Raw genomic sequence first — 24,333 nt, 5'->3', positions numbered from 1 at the left:
CATCCACCCCGGCACGGGGGCCGGGCCGCGGGAACGCCCTCTCGGAATGAAGCGCTTCCCGGTGCCTTCAAGGTAGCTCGGTTCCGGATCTGGGGCCCCCCAGTCCTCCTTCTCAGGTCCCCGCTATCCAGAATCTAAGAGGTCCCCAATCTCCCTGGGTCGGGAGGGAGATAGAACCCCAATCCCCTCACGTTCCAACTGGTGAGGATCCCTCCATTCCCCCAGTCCGAGCAAGAATCACCCGCCGAGCCCCCAGTTTCCGCCGAACCTAATTTAGAGTTCCCCCCTCAGCGGCCCTCAGTCCGCTCCCAGTGTCCCATATCCCCCATATCCAATTCGGGGAACCCTCTCGGTGCCTCGCGTCCCGAGCGGAGAGCCTTCATTCAGCACCGCGGTAGAAATCGTGTCCGTTCCCCTCAACCCTTTCTGAGAATCCCTCTCAGGTCCCCCAAATCCTTTCCGTCCTCAGCCGTGGACTCTATAGTCTGTTGAGAAACCCCCTGCCCCGATCCCGGGTTCTTGGTTTGCCGCTGCCCGCAACCCCCTCCAGTGTGAGGAGTCGCCACCGTTTCCCTCACTCCCCGGCTCCCTCGTGTCAGCCCTACTCGGACTTCTGTCTGGATTCGGGAAAGCAGGTTCCAGAGGTTCACCGCCCAGCTCCCCACCGAGGCTGGGGGAAAGGTCAGCGCCTCCAGAGCCTCCCGTTTCCAGGTTAGGAGCCCGATGGCTCAGCTGTGCACCTTCCCCTCTGAATGACCCCCTCTCTTTTTTTTTTTACAGAGTTCTAAGCCCCACTCCACCGGATTGGAAGAACCTAGGCTGCCTACCCACTGCGTTTGGAGTTACTTCTCTCCGTCCGTCTCAATTTAGAGTACTTCCATGGAGGCAAACGCCTTCCCGTCTTCCTTCTCCCCACACCCCCATCTTCTGGGTCTCTGAGATCCTCCAGTGCTTTCGCCCCAGGCTCCTGGGGGCCATCTCATCCACCCCTTAAACTCCCTCCTCTATCCTGGGAACCCCGAGGAAGTCCATCCTGGATCACCTCCGGACCCAGGCCACTCTCCCTATCCGCCACCTCTCCAAATCCATATCCTCTCCTCAATTCCTTGGCTGAAACCAGCCAAGAAAGGGTCAAAGTCAGAGGCTAAGGCAGCCACTCCTCCCCAAATCCCCAACACTGCTGGGGGTCTCAGTGCCACACAAACCCCTCCCTCCCAACTCACCTCCCACTCCTTCCCCCCCACTCTTCAATCGCTCTGTGTAACCCAGTGACAATCCCTGATGACAAGCCCCTTGCTCACCTTGACCTCCATCTTCAAGTTAGCCACCTTTTATTAACGTGTGCCGGAGCTCCGGGCAACGTAACCCTGACCTCTGGAAGGATGCCCATCCCCCTCCTCTCAATATATTTTCCCTGCCCCCACCCCACCCCAGCCACCTCTAGTAGAAGAACAGGAGAGACTCAGGTTAATGGTTTCCTCAGGGACCTTCTGGGAACACTCAGCAGGTATATCCTGCCACTCTGTGTGCATAACACTAGAAACAAACTTGCTTTTTCCTGTTTTTATCATCTGACTGGTCTCACAATTTCTCAGAATCCCCTGGACTGGGGGTGGGGGGCACCCCACACAGGGTATTTCTCACCATCTTAATACAAACTGGGACATCAGGTGTGTCCTGGGAGAGACATGGATAAGGGTCAGCAAAGAGCATCTCCGGTGTTAGGGAACTGATCATTCCTGGGTCTAAATTTCAGGCTTCCTGCGTGTAAAATGGGGCCAGTGGGGAGGTGCGGGGAGGAGGGAGCCCCAAAGTGCCCATGAGCATCGATTTTGGTGCTGGTGCTCTTGGGAGGGTAGGAAACGGGTAAGGGTCATTTGTGCAGAGCCAGCCAAGCCCGGTGAGTTAGGAACCATTTATTAGCATCCTCATGCAGGACCTCAGAGGAGGAAGTTTCTACTTGTTGTCACTACCTGTCACGTGTGGGGTGAATTTACAGAAGTCCCCTCCCACTGCAGGTTCTCACTGCAGGTTCTCATCCCAGTCTCATTGCTTCCTTCCACTTTGTTCACAGTAGGGGTGAGGAGTCCTTCTAGAGGTAACCCTCACAGGACAATGCAGCTGTAAATGGATGATCCTCACAGTAAATTGAAGATCTCAGTGGTATTAAGAAAAAACGATCTTTAGAGCAACTGGCCCAAACCCCAGAATTAGGAGATTAGAGGATTCGGTTCCAGCTCTTTCTCTCTTGTATGACACACCCTGAAAATCACTGAGAGAATTAAAGCATAAATTGCTTTATACTTTAAAAAATCCTTTCGAGAAATACAGTGGGCAAATGACATTCCGCCCAAGCACCAAGATGCAACTTGGCACATTCATTCATTCCACAAATATTTATTGAACACTTTCTACCTACCAGACACTGTCTTAGGTGCTATATTCCTACCACCTACCTTGGCGAAACTTGCTTACTAGAGACAGGAGTCAGATAATAAATAAATAGATAAATAAATTAATGATTTGTCAGTTACATGTTGGTAAGCACTGGGGAGAAGGAAGGGGGCTAGGGAGGGTGGGAGGCATGGGGGAGAGGGTGATAAGCAATTTTAAATCAGGAAAGTTCTCACAGGGAGGGTGATGTTTCAGCAAAGAATTGAAGGAAATGAGGTCCATTAATCTGTTAACCAGAACTCTCATTTAAGCAGAATTTCTGCATCTCTTAAGTGCAATGATAATTGATATTCATAATTTGGTTTCCCCTGCTCTCAAACAGTGGTTCCCAAACTTTAACGTGCATTAAAAAAAATCACCCAGTGATTTTCAGTAGACGGGGGCTCTGAAAACTGCATTTTTAAACAAGCACCTCTATCCGATGATGCTGATAGCTGAGGTTTTCCTTGGACCACTCTTGAAGAAACACTGCTTTAAAATATACTAAAGAGTCTTCTAGAATGACAACAATAACAAAATTAAAGATTAAATTACAGCCTGTGTGGTTTTGGTGTTGAGAGTATTTCACTGTGTTCTCATTCTTTGAAAATGCAATGCCCAAGCAAAACACTGGATTACCCAGAACATCCCATTTCTTGTCCATGCAGGAGAACGGAAAATTTACCGTAAGCTGATTAGGAGCCAAACATTTATAATCAGTCTGTTTTATACCCTTCCCCCCATTTTTGCCCTAATTTCTCTCTATACTTTTTACTTTTCCCAAATTCCTGGACTCGACCAGCAGGCAATTGGCTGGGGGTAATGAGAGCACTTGACCAAGAGTCAAAGGATCCATAGGTTGGTCCTGGAACCACCACTGCTTCTGGATGGATGAGTCTAGGGATTTGCCACTCAACCTTCTGGACTTCCACTTACTCTCAGAGTTGCTGCAAGACTTAAGTGAGATCATGCATATGAAAACACCTTAGAAATTCTGAAGCACTGTGGAGAGGTAAGGAGACATGGTGACTGTGCATTCCCAGGTCCAGTTAACTTGGTCCAGTTCAGATTCAGTTCTCTTCAGGACAGTGTGGAACTGGCATAAGGATGTACATATAGATCAATAGAATAGAATTGAGAGTCCAGAAATAAACCCTCACATTTACAATCAACTGATTTTTTGATAAGGGTATGAACACAATTCAATGGGAGAAGAACAATCTCTTCAACTGGATAACCACGTGCAAAAGAATTAAGTGGTACCTCTACCTCACACCGCATACAAAAGCCAACTCAAAATGGTGCAAAGACCTAAAACTGGAAAAAGAAAGATAGATCAGTTGGACACCATTAAAATTAAAACATCTGTGCTTCAAAGGACACCATCAAGAAAGTGAAAAAAACAACCCAAAGAATAGGAGAAAAATTTTGCAAATCATATATTTGATAAGGGACTTGTATCTAGAATATAAAAAGAAGTCATACAACTCAATAATAAAAAGATAAATAACTCAATTAAAAATGAGCAAAGGGGTACTTCCCTGGTGGTGCAGTGGTTAAGAATCCGCCTGCCAATGCAGGCGACACGGGTTCGAGCCCTGGTCCGGGAAGATAACACATGCCGCGGAGCAACTAAGCCTGTGTGCCACAACTACTGAGCCTGTGAGCCACAACTACGGAGCCCGTGTGCCACAACTACTGAATCCCGCACACTTAGAGCCCATGCTCCAAAACAGAGAAGCCACCGCAATGAGAAGCCCGTGCACCGCAACGAAGAGTAGCCCCCACTTGCCGCAACTAGAGAAAGCCTGCGCACAGAAACGAAGACCCAGTGCAGCCAAAAATAAATAAATAAAAATAAATAAATTTTAAAAAAATGAGCGAAGGATCTGAATAGACATTTCTCCAAAGAAGATATGTAAGTGGCCAATAAGCACCTGAAAAGATGCTCAACGTCACTAGCCATCAAGAAAGTGCAAATCAAAGCCAAAATGAGATATCACTTCATACCCACTGAGATAACTATAATCAGAAAGATAGATAATAACAAGTGTTAGTAAGGATCTGGAGAAATCGGATCCTTCGTACACTGCAGGTGGGAATGTAAAAATGGTATAGCACTATGGAAAACAGTCTGGAAAAGCAGGTCCTCTAAAGGTTAAACATAGAGTTACCATATAACCCAGCAATTCCACTCCTAGGTATATACCCCAGAGAGAAATGGAAACATAATCCACACAAAAACTTATACATGACAGTTCATAGCAGCATTATTCATAATAGCCAAAAAGTGGAAACAAGTCAAATATCTATCAACTCTATACAATGGAATATTATTTGGCCATACAAAGGAATGCAATACTGAGACTTGCTACAACATGGATGAATCTTGAAGACTTGATGCTAAGTGAAAGAAGCCAGAAACAAAAGGCCACATAATGTATGATTCCATTTATATGAGGTGTCTACAATAGGCAAATCCACAGAAATGGGAAGTAAACTGGTGATTGTCTAGCGTTCGGGAGGTCAGGGGAGGGGGGAGATCTAGGGAAAGGGAAAGGGAAATGACTGCTAGTGGGTACAGGTCTCTATCTGGAGTGATGATAGTATTCTAAAATTGATTATGGTGATAGCTGCGCAATTTTTTGAATATACTAAAAACTATTGAATTATAAACTTTAAATGGGTAGTTTGTACTGTATGTGAATTATATCTCAATAAAGTTGCTACCAAAAAAAATCCCTTACCTATTATAAACCTTTCTCTTAGCCCAGTGTCTATACATCAAAATGAGATTGACTTTCTTTTGCCCCATGGCACCTTGTTTTTATCATTATTGTTATTATTATTATCATCTAGAAATTATTAAGTACTTTCCATATACCAGACATTGTGCTAAGCACTTTTCAGGGATCTTCCCATCTCATTCTCCCAGCAATACTTCACGGTAGGAACTCTTGTATTTTTATTTTACTGACCAAGAAAACAAGTCTTAGAGAAGATTAGTAATTTGTCCAAAGTCACATAGTAAATGGGAAAAGTAATAGCTAAGACTTATTGAGCAATTACTACGTTCCAGGCACTGTATTAAGCACTTTGCTTCATGAAACTCATTCAGTCCTTACAACAGCTCTATAAGGCAGGCCCCTATTTTACAGATCCCGAAACAGAAGCATCGAGAGGTAAACTTGCTAATAAAGATCAGATTGGTAGGATGTGGGGGAGCTGAGATTTGAACTCAAGTCTGATGCCAGAATTTCCACCATGAACCCCTACATCATATTATCTACCTATTTAATATACAACAATGCACTTGTTATAGAGGTTCTGGACTGTCTGTTAGGCTGGTATGAGAGCTACTTAAGGGCAGGGTTTCTGTGCTAAGCCTCTCTGCACTCTCTTCCACCATCATCTCCATGCTCAGGACCATACCTTACACTAGATGTTCAATAAGTACCTGCCTAGAACCAGTCAGTGTGGTAGCGCTGGAGGATGTCATGTTGAATGAGACAGGCAGCTATCCCTACTCTTGCAGAGCTTATAATCTAGAGCCAAATACAAGAGTTTTATTTACAGCTTTTTAAGCAAGTCATTTTAATCACTGCGATAATCCAACGCAGTAGGTTCTATTAACATGCCTGTTTTACAGATGAAGAAACTGAGACTTGGATACCAGAAATGATATGGCCAGGGTCCCGCGGCTAGCAAATGTGCGGGGCCGGTCTAAACCCAGCTCAACCTGACTCAAACGTTACGCTACATTCTGTCTGCGTTTTTTCCCTCTGACTTTTCCCCCTTGCCGGGGCAGGGAGAGAATTAAATAAACTTATTCTGCTTGCCCAGCTGAGAACACCCACAGTCTGTCCAGACCTGCTGACTCTCCCACTTTCTCACTGTCGCTTCCAATGACAGCCAGAGTCAGTTTGACGTGTTGGTGAAAGGGGGATGCTTTTGGAGTTTAACGGTTTCAGCACCTGAAGTCGCCTCTCTGCTGTAATTAACAATTTGATTTAGTCTGGTCAATTAATAATTCCACAATTCTGGTGCTGAAGACAAAGATGCTAAGGGCATGTCTCCTTTATTTTTTTAAATGTTTATTTTGGGAAACTGAAACTGCAGACCTGGAGAACAGAAACCGCAGGTCTATCCGTGGTGACTGTGGGGGAAGGGATGCCAGTCTGTTGGCAGGGGCTTCCGGTTACATTCAGGCAAAGCATAAAGATGAAGGGCTGGCTAGAGGAGTGGGTCCCATCTATGAGTCCTGTCTGGGGAATAAATTGCCCTCTCCCTAGAGACCAGGTTTTCAGGTATCCCAGGGAAATCGTTTTTGGAGTCAGTGAATGTAGTAGAAAAAGCATTAGACAGGGAGTCAGGAGCCTGGGGCTCCATCTCCGACCTTGAAGCAGGTTCTTCCCCTCTCTGAGCCCTAGTTTATTCATCAGCAAAATGGACGGCGGCCAAATTATTTCAGACATGGGAAATTGGTTTCATTTATTTTTCCTGTTGATTAGAAGTGGCTGGGGCAGGGCAAGGATAGAACGCTATGATTGATTAGCGATGTCTGACATGGATACAGCTAATCCGGGAATACAGGAGGAGTGCTATATATCTGCCTTCCCTAGGCTATCCCTAAGTCTCTTCCAGTTTTGGTCTTCTAGGGACTCTAGAACAAGGAGGACAAGAATCAAGAGTTATGCAGCCATCTCCAAGGGAGGAAGCAGCAAAGTGACAATTTTATTAATAATGATAATACTTGGGGACTTCCCTGGTGGTCCAGTGGTTAAGACCCTGCAATTCCACTGCAGGGGCGATGGTTCCATCCCTGGTCAGGGAACTAAGATCCCACATGTTGCGTGGTCAAAAAAAAAAAAAAAATTAAAAAAATGATAACACTTGATTCTATAGGTGGAGGAAAACGTCTGAAAGAATTTACATCAAACCATAAACCATTAACATCAAACAGGGCAGGGGAGGGGGAGTTGACACACATTGTGTGTTAGTATGCGAATGGATTTTTCCTGTGGGTACAGATTGATTTTAACAGTCAAAAAACATAGTAAAAGTAATTTGGGTGAGACTATTTAAAGACTTTTTCAAGAATGGTCATAAGAGCATTATTCATAATAGTCAGAAATTGGAAGCAATCCAAATGTCCATTAATAGAAGAATGAATAAACTATGATACATTCATACAATGGAATACTACGCAAAAATAAAAAGGGACAAATGACTGATACATGGATGAATTTCAAAAACATTATGTTGAGCAAAAGAAGCTGAACCCCTAAAACTACATACTGTATGATTCCATCTATATGAAGTTCTGGAACAGGCAGAACAAATCCATGGGGAGAGAAGTTGCAATAGTGTTTGTCTTGGGTGGGAGGAAGGGAGCAGATATTGACTGGGAAGCAAGAAATTTTCTGGAGGATGAAAATGTTCTTCTATACCAGCACTGTCCAATAGAACTAAGATGTAATCCAGAGCTGTCAACCACATACAATTGTTAAGATATATTTTATTCATTTTTTACATTAGTTGATATCCAATGTATATTTGGTCCTTATGGCTCTTCTTAGGTTGGACCAGCTGCATTTCAAGCACTCAGTAGTCACATGTGGTGAGAGGTCACTTTAGTAGACAACACAGGTCTGTATCTTAATTTGGGTTGTAGTTATATATAAAATTCATCAAGCTATGCACTTAAAATTTGTACATTTCACTTTATGTAAATTATAGCTCAATAAAAAAGAGAATCATACTTTACTAAAAAGCCAAAATTTTAAAAAATTAAAAGGAAGATAGGAAGAGACAGTGGGAATAGAGTAACCAGGCAAAGAAAGAATGAGCTACATCCATAAATCTATTTCCCATCTTAGCAGGGAAATCTACCTGTACTCAGGACCCTCAAGACTGGGTCAGAAAACCACAAAAGATTAACTTTGGCAGAAGCTAATCAAGTGCTTAGTTTTCAGTCTTCAGCATCGTATCCTAATTTTTCTAGTGTGTTACGTGTAGCATGTAACTAATCACAGTAAAAGTAAATATAGACAATTTTACTGAATCCTTGACATTTGCTCCGGATGGTGCTAAGAACTTTCCTGCATGATCTCATTTACTCCTCTTCACAGCCCGCTGAGGTTGATTCTACTATGATCCTCCCATTTTGCAGACCAGAAAACCCAGGCTCAGGAACTTGTCCAAGGTCACTCAACTCAGAAGTGGCAAAGAAGGGATTTCTATGCAGATCTTCTGGCTTCTGACCTGGTATTCTTAACCAATACCTCTACTGAAGCTTGAAAACGCTCCACTTGCTTTAAAAAAAGAAAGAACAAAATGAAGAAGAAAAAGAAATAAACAAATGAGGAAGAGCGGACTCAAGGTTATGTCTATAAATAACATCACACTTGCTCCCTGACCTTCAGACATGCTCTCCTGGCAGACAGAGGAAGAGCTGGGGTTATATAGAGCCTCAGGCTGTCTTATCTGAATGTCCATGGAATTGTGCGTCACATGGGAATGTCATTCCACCAGGAGTGTCCCAATTTCACAAAGGTTGAGAACAGCTGCCATGAAGAGCCTCTGAGATCTACTTCTTGCTTTACAGATGGAGAAATTTAGAGATCCAAAGAGAGAAGGGTCTTGCCCAAGTTCTCAGTGGCTCCATCTTTGCCTCTTCACTTTGCATTGAATTAATCCAATATGCCTTTTCCACCGAGTCAGGTCCTTTGGAGGAATCTATACCTGAATGAGACTTGCTGCCAGTCCTTGAGGGGTTTATGCTCCAGTAAAGGGACAAATTACCATATATCAAGTAAAGTATGAGGACCGTAAGAACTTAAGAGAGTTTTGCAGGCTCAGGAGAGGGGGAGTACAGAAAGTTGGAGAGGAAAAGGAAGACTGGCATTTGAGCTGGATCAGAAAGCAGAAATAGAGGAGTGGGCACTGCCTGAATGAGAGCCAGTGGGCACCCGTGTTGACTGAATTGTGTATACATTTCCTACACCCACTGCCTAGCACGGTGCTGGGTCTACATTAAGGCTCAAGCAGTGTTGGTTGACTGATGCAGGACGGAACTCACTCACCAGAAATGGAGAGAAAGATGCATTCATTCATTCATTCAGCAAATACTTACTAAATGTCTGTTATGTTCCAAGCATGGTTCTAAATGTTTTACCTGGGACTTGAGTCAAATATACCATCACCAGGCCCACCTCTCTTTATCCGACGTAACAGAACAACAATAATAGTAAGAGTAGGAGCTATAATTACCATTTATCACATGCTTACAATGTGCCAGGTGCTTTGCTAAGCAATTTACATTAATTGACTCATTTTGTCTTCCCTCCCAAACTGAGGTAGGTACATTTATTAACTTCACTTGACAGGAGAGGAAGCCCAGACACTAAATGGATTTATAACATCCTAAGGTTACACAGCAAAGAAACAGGGAGCTGGGTGGGTTTTTCTTTTGTCTGTGCATCACGGCTTGTGAGGATCTTAGTTCCCCTACCAGAGATACAACCTGTGCCCCCTGCAGTGGAAGAGCGGAGTCCTAACCACTAGACTGCCAGGGAATTTCCGGGAGTTGAGATTTTAACACAGGCTGGTTCTTAGCCACTCCAGAATCCAATCACTTCTATGCATCATCTCATCCACCACCAAGTCCAAGTACCACTCCCTCAGCAAGATGCCTGTAATGTATACCTGTTATACCGGCAGCTACTGTTGCCCTCTGCCCTGGCTGAAAACCCTCCAATAGTTTCCTGTACTGGTAGAACAAAATCCAGACCCTTACAGTGGCCCGGAAAACTCTAGATAAACTGGTCTCTGCCTCCCTCTCCAGCTTCATCTCCCCCAAACCCTACCTCCCTGCTTTTCTTTGATCAACTGGCCTTACAGAGCCTGGAATCACCAAGTTCTTTCTCATCTGAGGGCCTTTGAACCACCTTCCTCCAGCCAGGAACATCCGTTCCCATCCTGGAGCACCTGCCCTTAGCCCTCTTCTCTGAGCCTGCAGCACCCTTTACTTAACCTGGAGCATCTTCGCCTTAGCCTAGACACCCTTCCCCAGCATGATCATGCTTCCTCCACCCAGGAACATCCCTCCCTCCCTTCTGTGCCTGATTCCTTCCTTTCCATCTTTCACATTTCAGGATAAATGTCACTTACCCATGAGACCTTCCCTCATCACTTCTCTGATCCTTTATTCCTTTGCCTTTTCCCCACTCCTTCTCCCTTGTAGCACCTGCCACAGTGAGGATTCGTGTGTGCCTATTGCTTGGTTAACACCTGTGTATCCCTAGGTCATAAGCTGTTTTAAGGACTGTTTTCTTCTGTTCCCTGTCGTATGGCTGGCACATAGAAGTCACGCTACAAATCTTGATAGAATGAACAAATAGGTAAATAGGGTGGTAGACACAGTACCCTCTTTAGGTGTCAAGGAATACTAATAATCACTGTTATGTTTCAAGCTCTTCTTGCAGGGCAAGCACTTTCACGAGCTGTTTCATTTACTCAGTAGATAACGCTATGGTGCAAGTATAATTCCTGGCCAAGGTCACATGGCTGGTAAGAGAAAGAACAGGCCACCCAGGCCTCTCCACTCAAGGTACCTCTGTCTCACCCATCACACAACACTGCTTCTCAGAGTGTGGGCCTGCCCATTCCAGGATTGCCTCTCCCTGCTTCCCTCCCCTATCCCTTCCTTCACTTCCTCCAACAAGGGGTACCTGCCTTGAATTCTTTAGCTAGAAGAAGAGGATCAAAAGGTCTGTTAGGGCCTGGCTCCTTAGTACAGTAATAATGATCATTGTTATTGTTTATAGAAACATTACCAGGTGCCAGACCCTGTACTCACTTGTAACACAAACCACCCTACGAAGTAAGAACTATATTATCTGAGGCTCAGAAAAGCAAAGCCATTTGCCTGAGTTTACACAGTTAGGAGATAGAGCCAGTGTTCAAATACCTGCCCCTCTGACATCAGACTTTGTAACCCAGAAGAGGGAAGTCGGATCCAATCTGGAGCACTCACTCCCAGGCCTTCCCGCCAGCAGTCCCAGCTGTTCCTTTAGAAGGACTGCTGACCTTGCTCTGTCATCAGGACCAGCAGGCCCCAGAGAGGGGTGAGAGCCCTGGGAACACTGAAGATGATCCACCAAGAAAAGACCAGGCCTTCTAGATGTATTTTGTTCTATTTCATCTATTATTTTTTTTTTTTTTTTTGCCCCCGCCATGGGGCTCATGGGATCTTAGTTTCCCTACCAGGGATTGAACCCGGGCCCTCAGCAGTGAGAGCGCAGAGTTCTAACCGCGGGACTGCCAGGGAATTCCCTATCTCATCTTTCAAAATTATATTTTGTGGGCTTCCCTGGTGGCGCAGTGGTTGAGAATCTGCCTGCCAATGCAGGGGACAGGGGTTCGAGCCCTGGTCTGGGAAGATCCCACATGCCGCGGAGCAACTAAGCCCGTGCGCCACAATTACTGAGCCTGCGCGTCTGGAGCCTGTTCTCCGCAACGAGAGGCCGCGATAGTGAGAGGCCCGCGCACCGCGATGAAGAGTGGCCCCCGCTTGCCGCAACGAGAGAAAGCCCTCACACAGAAACGAAGACCCAACACAGTCATAAATAAATAAATAAATAAATAAAATTTAAAAAAAAAAAATTATATTTTGTGTATGTTTTATAACATAGATATTATCATTGTTCATGAATATATATATATATATATATATATATATATATTGTACATGTATATTTTATAAATAAGTGTATCTACAGGGACTTCCCTGGCAGTCCAGAGGTTAAGACTCTGCACTTCCGGGACTTCCCTGGTGGCACAGTGGTTGAGAGTCTGCCTGCCAATGCAAGGGACTCAGGTTCGAGCCCTGGTCCGGGAGGATCCCACATGCCGCAGAGCAACTAGGCCTGTGTGCCACAACTGCTAAGCCTGCACTCTACAGCCCGTGAGCCACAACTACTGAGCCTGTGTGCCACAACTACTGAAGCCCACGCACCTAGAGCCTGTACTCCACAACAAGAGAAGCCACCACAGTAAAAAGCCTACACACGACAACGAAGAGTAACCCCCGCTCACCACAACTAGAGAAGAGCCCAAGCGCAGCAACAAAGACCCAATGCAGCCAAAGATAAAAATGAATAAATAAATAAATAAGTAAATAATAAATAAATAAATAAAGCCCTATTCTCCAGGAAACCTTCTTTGAAAAAAAAAAAAAAAAAAGACTCTGCACTTCCACTGCAGGCGGTGTGGGTTCCATCCTTGGGCAGGGAACTAAGATCCCACATGCCCAGGGCGTGACCAAAAATAAATAAATAAATAAAATAAGTACATCTACATATACTAGAGATATGGACTCAAAGGTGATTTCCTCTTAGGGATGTATGATCACAAAAATTTGGAGATCATTGGTTAAGGCAGCCAAGACAAGGATTAAAAACAATTATGATAGAATATCTAGAAGCAAAACAATGAAGTTAGGTCCCTACCTCACACTATATTTAAAAATTTACTCAAAATAGATCGAAGGGGCTTCCCTGGTGGTGCAGTGGTTAAGAATCCACCTGCCAATGCAGGGGACACGGGTTCGAGCCCTGGTCCGAGAAGATCCCACATGCCACGGAGCAACTAAGTCCGTGCGCCGCAACTACTGAGCCTGTGCTCTAGAGCCCGCGAGCCACAACTACTGAGTCCACGTGCCACAACTACTGAAGCCTGCATGCCTAGAGCCCGTGCTCCGCAACAAAGCAAAGCCACCACAGTGAGAAGCCTGTGCACTGCAATGAAGAGGAGCCCCCGCTCACTACAACTAGAGAAAGCCCACGTGCAGCAATGAAGACCCAACGCAGCCAAAAATAAATAAATAAATAAATAAATTTACTAAAAAAAAAAAAATTTTTTTAAATAAAAAAACCAGGGCTTCCCTGGTGGCGCAGTGGTTGAGAGTCTGCCTGCCAATGCAGGGGACACGGGTTCGAGCCCCGGTCTGGGAAGATCCCACATGCCACGGAGCAGCTGGGCCCGTGAGCCACAGCTACTGAGCCTGCGCGTCTGGAGCCTGTGCTCCGCAACGAGAGAGGCCGCGACAGTGAGAGGCCCGCGCACCGCGATGAAGAGTGGTCCCCACTCGCCGCAGCTGGAGAAAGCCCTCGCACAGAAACGAAGACTCAACACAGTCATAAATAAATAAATAAAAAAAAAAAAAGAACGTGAATTTCTAAAAAAAAAAAAAAAAAAAAAAAAAAAAAAAAAAAAAAAAACCAAAATAGATCAAAGACCTAAAACTATAAAACTCTTAGAAGAAAACATAGGAGTGAATTTTTGTGACCTTGGATTTGGCAATGTGTTCTTTTTTTTTTTTTTTAATTATTTATTTATTTATTTATTTATGGCTGTGTTGGGTCTTCGTTTCTGTGTGAGGGCTTTCTCTAGTTGCGGCAAGTGGGGACCACTCTTCATCGCGGTGCGCGGGCCTCTCACTATCGTGGCCTCTCCCGTTGCGGAGCACAGGCTCCAGACACGCAGGCTCAGCAATTGTGGCTCACGGGCTTAGTCGCTCCGCGGCATGTGGGATATTCCCAGACCAGGGCTTGAACCTGTGTCCCCTGCGTTGGCAGGCAGATTCTCAACCACTGCGCCACCAGGGAAGCCCCTGGCAATGTGTTCTTAATTATGTCACCCAAAGCACAAACAACAAAAGAAAAAATAAACAGACTTCATCAAAATTAAAAATTTTGTGCATCAAAGGACACTATCAAGAAAGTGAAAAGACAACTGACAAAATAGTAGAAAATATTTGCAAATTATATATAAGGGTCTAGTCTCCAGAATATATATAGAACTCCTACAACTCAATAATAAAAGGATAAACCACCCAATTGAAAATGGACAGGGCTTCCCTGGTGGCGCAGTGGTTGAGAATCTGCCTGCCAATGCAGGGGACACGGGTTCGAGCCCTGGTCTGGGAAGATCCCACATGCCGCGGAACGACTGGGCCCGTGAGCCACAACCACTGAGCCTGCGCGCCTGGAGCCCATGCTCCGCAACAAGAGAGGCGGCGATAGTGAGAGGCCCGCGCACCGCGATGAAGAGTGGCCCCGGCTCGCCGCAACTAGAGAAAGCCCTCGCACAGAAACGAAGAACCGACACAGCCAAAAATAAATAAATAAATAAATAAAATTAAAAAAAAAAAAAAAGAAAATGGACAGAAGACATGACTAGATATTTCTGTAAAGAAGATATACAAATGGCCAATAAGTGCATGAAAAGCTGCTCAACATCATTAACCATAACAAACAAAAATGCAAATCAAAACCACAATGAGATACCACTTCACACACACTAGGATGGCTACAGCAAAAAAAAAAAAAAAAAAATTTAAGAGGGAAATTGTAAGTACTGGTAAGAATGTGGAGAAATTGGAATCTTCCATGCATTGTCATAGGTATGTAAAATGGCTTGATGCTGTGGAAAGCACTTTGGTAGTTCCTCAAAAAGTTAAACAGAATTACCATATGACCCAGCTCCTATGTATATACCCAAAAGAATTGAAAACAGGTATTCAAACAAACCTTGTGCACAAATGACTATAGCAGCACTATTCACAATTGCCAAAAGATGGAAACAACCCAAATGTCCATCAAGGAATGAATGGATAAACAAATTGTGGTATATCCATACGGGGGAATATAATTCAATCATAAAAAGGAATGAAACACTGATACCTGCTACAACATGATTAACTTCAAAAACATGATGTTAGGGACTTCCCTGGTGGTGCAGTGGTTAAGGATCCGCCTGCCAATGCAGGGGACATGGGTTCCAGCCGTGGTCCAGGAAGATCCCACATGCCGCAGAGCAACTAAGCCCGTGTGCCACAACTACTGAGCCTGCACTCTAGATCCTGCGAGCCACAACTACTGAGCCTACGTGCCACAACTACTAAAGCCCACGTGCCTAGAGCCCGTGCTCTGCAACAAGAGAAGCCACGACAATGAGAAGCCCGCGCACCGCGACAAAGAGTAGCCCCCACTCGCCACAACTAGAGAAAGCCCGCGTGCAGCAGTGAAGGCCCAACGCAGCCAAAAATAAATAAATAAATTAATTAATTAATTAAAACAAAACATGATGCTAAGTGAAAGAAGCCAGAGACAAAAGGTCACATATTTTATGATTCCATTCATGTGAAATATCCAGAGCAGGCAAATCCATAGAGACAAAAAGGAGGTTAGTAGTTGCTAGGGGCCAAAGGAGGGTGGAATGGGAGTAACTACTTAACAGGAACGGGGTTTGCCTTTGGAGTGATGAAAATATTTTGGAACTACATAGAAGTGATGTTGCACAACATTTTGAGTGTACTAAATGCAATGGAATAGTATATTTTACATGGTTAAGTTAACCTCAATAAAACAAAATTAATTATTATAAAAGAAATACATGATTGTGGTAAGAAAATATTTTTTCCAACAGGACAGAATGGTACTGAGGTCTCTTCCCACTCCCCATTTCCACTCCCCAAAGGGAATAAACACAAATACAATTTATTATGTATTCATATTCAAATATTTTCTACCCGTATAGAAATGTGCAGTACATGTGTGTGTGTGTGTGTGTGTAGACGTTTCCTTTTTTCTTACACAAATGGGATTATGTTATGCTCAGTTTTGCCTTTTTTGCTTGGCAATATATCAATGACTGTTCCATTTCAATACATTCTTTTTTTTTTTTGAAACTAAGCTGTTTATTTGTTCTTTTTAGTCTTTTTTTTTTAAGTGTACAGTTTTTCTCATTGAAGTATAGTTGATTTACAATGTTGGGTCAATGTGTGCTGTACAGCAAAGTGACTCAGTTATACACATATATACATTCTTTTTTTTATATTCTTTTCCATTATGGTTTATCTCAGGTATTGAATATAGTTCCCTGTGCTATACATTAGGACCCTGTTGTTTATTCATTCTAAATGTAATAGTTTGCATCTACCAATCCCAAACTCCCAGTTCATTCTTCTTCCTCCCCCCTCCCCTTTGGCAACCACAAGTCTGTTCTCTATGTCTATGAGTCTCAACACATTCTTCTTAATAGCTCCATTATATGAAAGTACTCTCCTGTCTCTCCATCTTCAGAGTTCTGAGTTCCAACTCCCGTTCTGCCACAGACTTGCCCATGACTTTGACCTTGGTTGTTGCTTCTTCACACAGCATTGTGAGAAGTCTTTAATACCCAGCAGGTGCCTGGCCCCGTGGGCTTTGTGAGAATGACAGCTCCTTTCTCCCTCACCCTGCCCTACTCTGGGACCAGCTGAGGGTACTGAAGCATAATGCTCATGCTCTAGAGTCTAGACTCCCCCTCTTACTAGCTGTGTGACCTCAGGCAAGTTCCCTAACCCTTCTGAGCCTCAGGTTCCTCTGGTTGCATTGAGGATTGTAACAGCCTTCCAGGAGGATGCACGGGAAACACTGAACCCAGCTCAGAGGCTGGCGTCATAGGATCTTTCAGGAAGAAAACGTGGGTTGAGCCCTGGGCCTGTGGCCACCTGCCTTTGGGTAGGGCTCTAATGCAGGGTGCTGAGGCGGGAAGGTGAGGCCAAGCTGGGCGGCCCTGAGAACCCAGGGAGGAGGCGAGGCTGGAGTGGAAACGATTAGAATGAGAACAAACTGGCTCCTGAATAGAAGCTTTTATTCCTGCCGGAGAAGGCTTTGTTCCCCAAACACGTGACACACAAAAGCCTCTACTTGAATTTGGGAACCCTAATTGGTTCTCAGGTGGGGGAGGAGAGGGGTGTCCAGATTTAGGGATTCCTTAAAGGGACAATGCAAGGGAGAGCTGGGCTCAGGGTTCTTTCTCATTGTCAGGGGGAGGATATGGGGTGGGGTGGAGGGGGAAGAGCTGGACCAGTGGGGGTGGGGGAGCAGTTCAGTAGAGGAGGGGGAGGGGAAAGGAGGGGAGATGGGAAAAGAGGGAGAAGCGTGGAGAAACTCACAGGCTCCCACCCCCTGGCTCAGTGCTTGGAAAATAGTAGGTGCCGAGGGAAGAAAAGGAAGGAAGGAAGGGAGGGAGGGAGGGAGGAAGGAAGGAAGAGAGAGAGGGAGGAAAGGAGGGAGGGAGGGAGGAAGGGAGGGAGGGAGGGAAGGAGGGAGGGAGAGAGGGAGGGAGGGAGGGAGAGAGGGAGGAAGGGAGGGAGGGAGCGGGAGGAAGGGAGGGAGGGAGCAAGGGAGGGAGAGAGGGAGGGAGGGAGGAAAGAAGGAAGGAGGGAAAGAGGGAAGGAGGGAGGGAGGGAGGGAGGGAAAGAGGGAGGGAGGGAGGGAAGAAAAGCACGCTTCTTACCAAATCCCATAAGCCTTGCCTGGTTAAGGCCCTTCCTCCCTCCCCAACCTCTTCCCACCCCCCTCACCCTCTCTCCCATGCTGTAGGCACAATGCTGCCTTTTGGCTCCTGGGATACCCCAAGCTCCACCCTGCCCCAGGATCTTTGCACTTGCTCTTTTTTTTTTTTTTTTTGGCTGCATTGGGTCTTTGTTGCTGCGTGTGGGCTTCCTCTGGTTGCAGCAAGCAGGGGCTACTCTTCGTTGTTTTGCACGGGCTTCTCACTGCGGTGGCTTCTCTTGTTTCGGAGCACAGGCTCTAGGCTCGCGGGCTTCAGTAGTTGCAGCCCGCAGGCTCAGTAGGTGTGGCTCATGGGCTCTAGAGCACAGGATCAGTAGTTGTGGCGCACGGGCTAGTTGCTCCGCGGCATGTGGGATCTTCCCGGACCAGGGATGGAACCCGTGTCCCCTGCATTGGCAGGCGGATTCTTAACCACTGCGCCACCAGGGAAGTGCTTTGCACTTGCTCTTCCCTCAACCTGGCTCCCCTCCAATCTTCCCACAGCTATCCTGAAGTTCAAGTATCACTTCCTCAAGAGAAGTCTTCTTGGACCCCCATGATTCTAGCTCATCACCTTGTTTTACTGTCTTCAAGGCCCTTATCACTTATAGAAATTACTTGCCTATTGTCAGATTCCAACTCCAGGAGAGCAGAATGATGGACTATGTCCATCTTGTGCCCATCCCTGTCCCCAGCACTCAGCACAAAACTTAACACACAGCAGATGATCAAGAGACCTGAGGAAAGGGGCAGTGGCTGCTGTCACTTCCCAGCCCCCAGAGCCATGGTTTTTAGGGTCAGCTGGGCTCATGACTCCCTTTGAAACTTTCTAGTTGGGTGGCCTGGGGCTAGTCACTCTCTGCCTTCATTTTCCTCTTCTTCAAACAGTACAGAACCCACTTCGCAGGGGTATTTTGAGAGTTGAAGAGAGAATGTAAGCACTGAGCAAAGATTGGCATATAATGAGCACCTGATAAAAAATAGCCACGTAGGTAACAGCACAGTAGATATTTCTATGGAAGGCGGAGAAAAGATTCCCATTTGCTTGTCCCCAACCATGTGACAGGCACTCCCATATGGTATTTTAGTGAATGCTTATAAATAATGTTTGAAACAGGCTTTGTTTTTTGGTTTTTTTGCGGGGGGACTGCGCCGGGTGGCTTGTGGGATCTTAGTTGCCCGACCAGGGATTGAACACTTGCCCTTGGCAGTGAAAGCACGGAGTCCTAACCACTGGACCTCCAGGGAATTCCCCTGAAACAGGTTTTTTTTGCAGGTTTTTTTTTTTTTTAACTTTATTTATTTATTTATTTATGGCTGTGTTGGGTCTTCGTTTCTGTGCGAGGGCTTTCTCTAGTTGCGGCAAGTGGGGACCACTCTTCATCGCGGTGCGCGGGCCTCTCACTATCGTGGCCTCTCCCGTTGCGGAGCACAGGCTCCAGACGCGCAGGCTCAGCAATTGTGGCTCACGGGCTTAGTCGCTCCGCGGCATGTGGGATCTTCCCAGACCAGGGCCCGAACCCGTGTCCCCTGCATTGGCAGGCAGATTCTCAACCACTGCGCCACCAGGGAAGCCCTGAAACAGGTTTTGATTGTCCCCATATTACAGATGAGAAAACTGAGCCTCAGAGTGGTTAAGAGACTTGCCCAAGATCACACAGGCGATAAGCAGCAGAGTTAGGATTTGAAACCAGCTCTATCCTGTGCTCCGCCCATTCTCATCCAAAGTCTTTCTTTGACTTCCGGTGTCAGGAGGCTGGAGGGGCAAGGAGAGATTCAGCATCCTGAGGGTAGGAATGGGCAGAAGAAAGACTATGAGGGATGCGCAAAGATGAGGCCCTCAATTAGGACCAGCCCAGGGCCTCATTGTATGGGTAGGTAGAGTCCTGTGTTCTGAAGCCAGGGGCTCTGTGCTTTAGCTACGTATTCGAGCACCTACTCTGTGCCATGCCCCAGGATACAGCTCTGAACAGGACATATCCTACAGTCGTGCACTAATGGAGCCAAGGAGGATTGAAACAATCACTTTGAAATCCCTAGTGAGGATAATCATTTTCCCTATGGCCTGGGGTGATGGCACCCACACTTTGCCAGAGCTGAAGGTATTATTGGGGCCTTTTCCTGCTCCCAGCTCCAGCCTGGGCCCTGGGTGCAGGGTCCCTTTAAGAAGATTGTGTCCCCCTCCCTCTCTGCGCCCGCCACCCCCCCCACCCCCCCATAATTAGCCAGCTAAAGAAAGAGCTGGCTCGAAATGGGATTGTGCAGACCCAGCTTTGGGCCCTGAGGACGTGGGATCGAGGATTGTTATGCTAATCGCCTGAGATCAGCAGTTCCCGTGCCCTTCAGATGGCAGGTAGTGATGCCGGGCTCTGCCCAGCGGCTGTGGCTGTAGTTCTGCAAGGGAGCCGGCCTTTTCCTCCTGCTTCCTGCTTCCTCTGCCTCCCCGCTCCAACCTACCCCGTAGGACTTGCCCTGTCTGTCTTCCACCCTGCCTGGTGGCTGGGATGCTTGGCCTCTCCTAGAAATGTCCAGCCCAGCTCTTTCCACTCTCCAAAGAGAAATGGATCTTATTGTCACCTGCTTGCCTGTGGAGTGGGTGCTGGTGGGAGATGCAGATGCAGGAGGAGAAGGTACCCAGTTCCTCCTTATAGCTCACTCTCATTTCTGGCACTGAGCCTCATCTTTCCTGGGTTCTTCCTGCCCCCCATCTGGAAACTGGGGCTTGGCCACTTACTAACTATGCCATCATGAGCAAGTGACTGCCTCCCAGAGCCTCAGTTTCCTCATCAGTAAAATAGGTTGATGATAATAGCACCTATCACAAAGGATTGAAATGCAGGTGGAATGAGAGCTGGCATTGAACATACCCAGCTCATCAGTCGCTACTATCAATCCAGAGCTTGATAGTAGCCCTAGTGTAGCGTGTCAGCCTTGTGCTGAGTCCTTTTTTACGGCATTATCCTATTTTGCCTTTCAACCATCCTGGGAGGTAATTATCATTATCACCTCCATTTTACAGATGAAGAAACTGAGACTCAAAGGAGCAAATTCACTTGCACAGGATCCACCCCGAGCTGGCCTGTTCTCTTAACCTCTATTCTGCAGTTTGGCATGTAGCCATCCACCGTGCAGAAGGTGAGCTTGGTTGGTATGAAAGATGCTCACATAAACATGTGTAATAGTTATATATTTAATGTGCAAGAGAAAAAAAATAATAAAACTGGCATTTCAAGCCTATGAATTCACAAATAGTATTGCTTAGGTTAAATATATTTACATCCATACAATGACTTGCACAAGTCTGGTCATAGCAGTGTTATTCATAGTAGCCAAAAACCGGGGAACAGCTGAGACATCCATCAACAATAGAATGGATGAACAAACCGTGGTACAGTCATACAATGGAATAAACTTACTGATCCAAGCCACAAAGTGGATGAAACTCACAGACAGAATATTGGATGAAAGAAGCCAGATTCAAGAGAGTACATACTATACAATTCCATTTATATGAAGTTCAAGAACAGAGGGAAGTCAGATTAGTGGCTGCCAACTGGGGAGGGTCCCAACAGGGAACCTTCTGGGGTGATGGAAATACAGTATATCTTGATCTGGTGTGATCACATGGGTGTCTGCGTAGGTAAAAATGCATCTGGAGGTACATTTAATATTTATTCAAGTTGATGTATGTAATGTTTGCACCAGTAGATCACTGTTAATAATTTAAGTTTAAAAATAATAAATTCATTTAAAGAAAAATAGTGAATAAATAGTTCAGGGCATATGCAGATATGGCCAAAAAGCAAAAGCAAAAAAACTCCAGTGACTGAAGTTGGGAGAAGTATCCAGCCTAAGTTTTATTCCGCTTCCCCTTTTCGTAGAGTGCCAGATAAACATACAGGAAGCCTAGTGAAATTTGAATTTCAGATAAAAAACCGAACACTTTTAAGGTATAAGTATGTCCCATGCAATATTTGGGACATGCGCTGATTTTTTTTTTTCTTTGCTTTTGTGTGTTTACCAGAAATTCACATTTATTTGGGCGTCCTGTATTTTTATTTGCTAAATCTGGCAACCCTAGCCTCTCGGGACCCCACCCGGTCTCGCAGCCCGGTGCCCACCGCAGGCGGGAGCGCCCGGCGCGGTGCAGTCACGCCGGGCGCAGCCTGGCAACGCGGCCACAAAGGGAGCCCGGGAGGCGGAATCTTTCCACATGCCTGATCAATGGGGGCGCGGAGACGGCGGCGCAAACAGGCCTGAGACAGGCGCACAAAGAGGAGGCCCCTCGGCCGCTCCCGCCTTCCATTGATCCCGACCCTTTGTGGCTCGGACAAACGGGGGCACGGCGCCTCGCGGGTACTCGGCCCATTCTCCTTAGGGGGAGAGGCCCTAAGGCCCAGGAGGACCGCCGCCCCGCCAGCCCGCCCCACCGTTCCCCCTCCTGTGGGCTCCAGGCCTCAGGTCTGGGGGGGTGTCCAGATCCCTTCAGGGGCACTGGGCAGGGCACAGGGTGGGGTCGGACCAGGCCAAGGAAGGCCGTAGCCCAGAAAGGTGTGGAGCCTGCCAGTGGGGTCTGCCACCCACATCCAGTCTCCTGAGGATGCCCCAGTCTGCCCTGTCAGGCCTTCTGTCTCCCTGGTTACAGGCAGGCCTTGCAGTCTTTTTTTTTTTTTTTTTTTAATTGAACAAATATTTATTGAGCATTTGCTCCAAGCTGTTCCCACTCTCCTGCCCCCATGGCCATTTAAACTGGCCACTTAAACTCCTCTTCCAAGTTATCACCTCTCTGGGAAAGCATCCCTGACTCCCCCCCCCCCCCACTCCCAGGTCAGGTAGGGACTCCCCCTCTCTCACTGTGTGTGCCGCCTTCCATCATAGTAGGAACAGCTGACAATTATTGAACGCTTACTATGCTCTCTGTGCTAAGCATGTGACGTTACCTGTCTTCTTGTATCCTCACAACAGCCCTCTAGGTGGGAGCGGCTATGATCTCCACTTTCCAGAGGCGGGAACTGAAGGTCACACAGCTGGCAAGGGGCAGAGTGAGGATTTGAACGCAGGCAGTAGATTCCAGAGCCCAGGCATCCTCCCCACTGTGCAAGCCTCCAGGCTCTGTTCAGGATTCATTACTGTGACCCAGCTGGCACATCCCTGATGTCTCACTTACCCCCTCAGAACATTGACTGCACTGTCTTATTGTGTCTATTTGCCCATTTTCTTCTGTTTTCCCCACTAGAGGGATAGGTCTGTGACCTCAGCACCCAGCACAAATAAAGGTGCCCAAGGTATATTTGTTGATCGGCACTACTGGGTTTGAGAACATTTTGCTAGGCCCTGGGAGAGGGAAGAGGGAGGAAAACCTAAAGGTGAATCTGATACAGTTTCTGCCCACAAATGAGCTTGAAATCAGACACTCAAATAACATAAGAAGGGTTGCAGGGCTCGGGAGTGCTCCGGAGTCTGGTGCACAATTTTTTCCCCTTTAAAAACAATCAACTTTATTGAGATACGATTTACATGAAATAAAATGCACCCATCTTAAGTGTCCAGTTCAATGAGGACTGGCAAATGCATACACCCATGGAACTAGCATCCCTGTCAGATGTAAAACATTTCCATCTCCCCAAAAAGTTCTCCTGTGCCCCTTTGCAGTCAGTGCCCGCTCTCCCACCCTGGTTCCCAGGCAACCACTGATCTGCTTTCTGTCACTATAGGTTAGTTTGCATTTTCTAGAATTTCATATAAATGAAATCATACAATGTGTACTCTTTTGTGTCTGGCTTTTTTCGCTCAAATGCTAGTTTGGAGATTCAACCATGCTGTTGAATGACCCCTTAGTTTCAAATCCCCTCTTTCCTGACCTCTTTGAGATTCAGTCTCTTCATCTATAAGATGGGAGTGGATGCTGTGAGGGGTTTATTTTCTTTTAATTAATTAATTTATTTATTTTGGCTGCGTTGGGTTTTTGTTGCTGTGCGCAGGCTTTCCCTAGTTGCGGCGAGCAGGGGCTACTCTTTGTTGTGGTGTGCAGGCTTCTCACTGTGGTGACTTCTCTTGTTGCGGAGCACGGGCTCTAGGTGCGCGGGCTTCAGTAGTTGTGGCTCATGGGCTCTAGAGCGCAGGCTCTGTAGTTGTGGCACATGGGCTTAGTTGCTCTGCGGCATGTGGAATCTTCACGGACCAGGGATCGAACCCGTGTCCCCTGCATTGGCAGGCGGATTCTTAACCACTGCGCCACCAGGGAAGTCCCATCTGTGAGGGTTTTTGAGAGACTGTCTGCAGAGTGCCCAGGACCTACGCGTAGTAGGTACACAATAAATGTTCTAGATTAGTATAGCAATTCTGGTAGACAGCAAGCTCCATGACACAGTAGGCACGGGACCTGCACACCATAGGCATTCAGTAAATACTCTTGATTGTCATAACCTTTCTGCTAGACTGTAAGCTCCACGAGGACAGGGACCTTATTACAGATGGTGAATCCAGAGGCTAAGAGAGGTATAGCAACTTGCCT

Source organism: Balaenoptera acutorostrata, chromosome 13 (assembly GCF_949987535.1).
Source record: "Balaenoptera acutorostrata chromosome 13, mBalAcu1.1, whole genome shotgun sequence".
NCBI lineage: Eukaryota > Metazoa > Chordata > Mammalia > Artiodactyla > Balaenopteridae > Balaenoptera > Balaenoptera acutorostrata.
Note: the sequence above shows the minus strand (reverse complement) of the source record.